This window comes from Lactuca sativa, chromosome 9, assembly GCF_002870075.4.
Source record: "Lactuca sativa cultivar Salinas chromosome 9, Lsat_Salinas_v11, whole genome shotgun sequence".
Taxonomy (NCBI): Eukaryota; Viridiplantae; Streptophyta; class Magnoliopsida; order Asterales; family Asteraceae; genus Lactuca; species Lactuca sativa.
This window is the reverse complement of record NC_056631.2, coordinates 52471397-52475815: the sequence shown is the minus strand read 5'-3', so window position 1 is coordinate 52475815 and position 4419 is coordinate 52471397.

The following is a 4419-nucleotide window of genomic DNA, read 5'->3' as shown; positions in this document are numbered from 1 at the left end:
AACGTTCTTCCTTTCGGTCATTCTTCTCTAAATCTTCTTCTTAAGCTTTCCTGATACTTTCCACAATCGTCGAGATGACTTCAATTCTCAACGCTCTTGGCCTTTTCCTTTCAAGGTTGACTTTCCGACTAAGAGCATCAGCAATAACATTTTCTTTACTGGGGTGGTAAAGTATCTCACAGTCTTAGTCCTTGAGTAACTCTAGCCAACGTCGTTGCCTCATGTTCAATTCTTTCTTATTAAAGAGATATTGCAGACTCTTATGATCAATGGAAAGCTTGCACTTTGTGCCGTAGAGGTAATGCCTCCATATCTTTAAGGCAAATACTACCGCTGCCAACTCTAGATCATGAGTGGGGTAGTTCTTTTCGTGCTCTTTCAATTGCCGAGATGTATATGCTACCACCTTTTCTCTTTGGGTCAGAACACAACCCAACTCGACTCCAGATGCGTCACTATATACCGCGAAGTCTTTAACTCCATCGGGTAGAGAAAGTATCGGTGCTTCACATAACTTCTTATTTAGCTTCTCGAATGCCTGATCGTGTTTCTCATTCCATGTATATGTAGCTCCTTTGTGAGTCAAAGCTGTCAATGGAGCAGCTATCGAAGAAAAGCCTTGGATAAATCGTCGGTAATATCCGGCTAATCCTAGAAAGCTTCGAATCTCCATGGGACTTTTCGGACGTTCCCACTTCATTACAGCCTCGATCTTTGCGGGGTCAACCATTATCCCTTCTTGGTTAACGACGTGACCCAAGAACTGGACTTCTCATATCCAAAAGTTGTATTTGGAGAACTTAGCATAAAGCTTCTCCTTCTTTAACACTTCCAACACTTCCCGTAGATGTTTGCCATGCTCCTCTTGGCTTTTCGAGTAGATCAAAATGCCGTCGATGAAAACTATCACGGATTTATCGAGGAATGGTTTACAAACCCTATTCATTAAATCCATGAATGTTGCTGGAGCATTGGTTAGTCCAAACAACATAACCAAGAACTCGTAGTGTCCATATCTCGTTCTGAATGCAGTCTTCTCAATATCCTGCTCTCTTACCTTCAGCTGATGATATCCTGACCTAAGATCGATCTTTGAGAAGTAGCTCGAACCTTGAAGCTGATCGAATAGGTCATCAATCCTCGGCAATGGATACTTGTTCTTCACCGTTGCCTTATTCATCTCTCGTTATTCTATACACATTCTCATGTTTCCGTCCTTTTTCTTCACGAATAACACCGGAGCTCCTCAGGGTGATGAATTAGGTCGGATGAAACCGTTGTCCAACAACTCATGAAGTTGCTTCATAAGCTCATTCATCTCCGTCGGTGCTAATCGGTAAGGTGCTTTTTCTATCAGTGTCGTTCCTGGAAACAAGTCTATACGAAACTCCACTTGCCTATCAGGTGGTAATCCGGGAAGATCTTCGGGAAAGACTTCCTGATAATCACATACGACCGGTATATTTCGCGCCTCCTATTTTTCTTTCTTAGCATCAATCACAAATGCCAAGTACGATGCACATCCTTTGGATAAAAATTTCCTAGCTTTCATCAGGGAGATGATTCCAGAATTCAATCTGCGTTTGTCCCCGTACACCATAAATGATTCCTTTCCGGGTGGGTTTACCCTTACTATCTTCTTTCGGCATTGAATCTCAGCATCGTTGGCGCTAAGCCAATCCATACCCAAAACGATGTCGAAACCGTTTAACTCTATGGGTAATAGCTCTTCATGGAATTCGTTTCTATTTAGGTCGATGACGATGTTCCTAATATGGTTACTAACAAGTACGAATTTGCCACTGGCAACTTCTACAATCAGGGCATTATCAAGTTTTTCTATAGGCAATGCTAATTTCCCACCAAATTTATGCGACACAGAGGAGTAGTTGGCTCCAGAATCAAATAGTATATTTGCAGGCAAACCATTTACAAGAAAGGTACCTGAAGTGATGTTTGCTGCCTCCTTCGCAGCCTCGAGCGTCATCTGGAAGGCTCTTGTCACACCCCAAAAACGAGAATGGCGGAATACGTTTTGGGGTAGAGGACGTCATGTATAGTATCATAACAATTGCATAATAGTAAAAACAAGCGACAACAGCCATTTCATTAATATAGTGATTATAATTACAAACGTGTTCTGCATAGTTAATAGACACCAAAAGTATAAACAAAAATAAAAGATGAATCTTGTATATGCTCCATCTTCTCAAAAGCTGCACCAGTACCTATCTATCTTTGACCTGAGGATACAAGTTATTTTGAAAACGAGTATCAGCATAAAGCTGGTGAGTTCATAAGAATTTTAGTGTCGTTTTTTATGTAGAAGTATTTGCAATCATGTAATGTAAAAGCTGAAATTTATGTTTGTGAGTAGTAGAAATCCCTAGAAAATCCTGTATTTTCTAGAATTGCACATTTGTAAGTTAAATCCTTCGAGTGTGTAAAAGTATTTTCATTGAAACTTTCAGTTATAAAAATAAAGTAATAAACCTCATTCAAGTAACGTGGATGAGGAAAAGTTATGCCGGCTGGCTGTAGTAGGGTTGCAAACTTCAATTAGTAATAGATGTTTATTTACTTCGGGATGTTAGCTTAGACTTTAAGTCTTAGTGTATTAATTTGGATATGGATGTAATCCCTCATGTAACCAAACTGAATGATAATAGAGAGCCCGATGACCTTCCCGGTCATACGTAATGTAGTGATGTAGTGCTACCCCTGGGCCTAGTCGGCTCGGACTGTAGTTAACGATTGGGATGTAATAGTGTTCGTCCTGTATAGATCTATACATGTAGTGTTGTTTTCCTTCCGGGAAGCTCTGGTTACATAGTATTTGCGCAGTAGAGTGCCATATAGAAGGATAGTGGGTTATACTCTGCATTAGTGTATTCTCTTGTGTTATAGTGTGGTAAACTTTTAGTATAGTAGATAGATTGTTCTCCTTAACGTGCATAAACTTGTAATAGTAGCAATTATAGTGAGTATAGTAGTAGTAGAGTTAACGAGCAGTAGTCTTAACTATACCTATTATAGTTAAATAGAGTATAGGATTGCATGCCTTTGATTTACAAAGGTATTGAATAAGATGAATACTTTCATATCTAACACAAATATATGAGCCCTTCCTAAATAGTTTTTGAGTAGGCTAGGAAAGAAAGAAGAAATGATAGAGCGAAATGGGTTGGTTGCCCAAAGGGCTATCTGATCTGATCATGGGGGGATAGCACAAGGGCTCCGGTAAACAAGTTATAAAAGATGAATATCGCTCTCTCTAGCTAACCTGGAAAAAGTCTACCTTTGCGGAGCTGGAGCCGAAGCTCCTTCCTTTCTTCCTCCCTTGTTCTATTACCCCAAGGCCTCCTCGGTCTTCTTGGACTTGGTTTCTGTCTGATTTAACCCGCACTGCTAATGTAGGCTTTTTGGGGGTAATGGCATCGGCACACTATTCGTCTAAATAAGTTATCTTTCGTCTTCCAATAGTTCTGACCTGAAAAGTGAGCCCCGAAATATATAACTAAGAAATCAACGACAATCGGACGGATAACAATATACCCTAAGACCACAATCAAACAAGAACAGGAAATAAGGCGAGTTATCGGTCCTAAGTCCTTCAAGTCTTACTTATATAAATATATTAGTGTAGATATAGTTAAGAGAAAAGTAGTTTAAACACAGTTTGAAAATAGTTTAACAAAAATTTAACCTTGAAAACGCGTTTGATAAGTATTTGAAACAGTTTTATTGATAAGTAGCTAAAAGTATAGAAAATCCTTTTTAGTTGCAGGTTATAAATCACATATGATTTGATATTAACACTTGTTGCATTTAACTTGTATCCCCCCCCCCCTAAAACATGTAAAAATATTTGAAAAGATTCATTAAGGGGTATGAACTCACCTGCAGCGAGTTTAGTGGGTGAAGTTGTCGGGTAGAGTGCTAGACGCCAAATGAGAATATGAACACTCATACGGATCCTATGAAACATGTAGTGACACATAATGGTGTCTAATTAGTTATCTAATCACTAAATGAGTAAGTAATTACACCTTAATGCATGAAAACACTTTGTTTTAAATGCTATAAGGCTATTGGGTTGCAAGGAACTAGTGTAAAGCCTCACTATGGAGTTTACTCCTCAAATACTCACCTTAGGTGAGTTTACGGTTGAGGGACCCGTTTCTCCCATGAGTCTACGACCGTAAACTCATGGGAGGAGTATATTTGTGTGCCTTAAGGTTTCTTGTATCACTAGGAAGGGTTCTAGGGTCAAATCCAAGGCTTGAGGGGTGTTTAGGGTTCAAATGGGGCACTCCCTTGGAGTTTGCGGTCCTTGGACCATTCCTTGGGAGTTTACAGTCGTAAACACTAGGATTTACGGCCGTAAACCCTTTAGCACATCCTTTACTTCGTGATTTG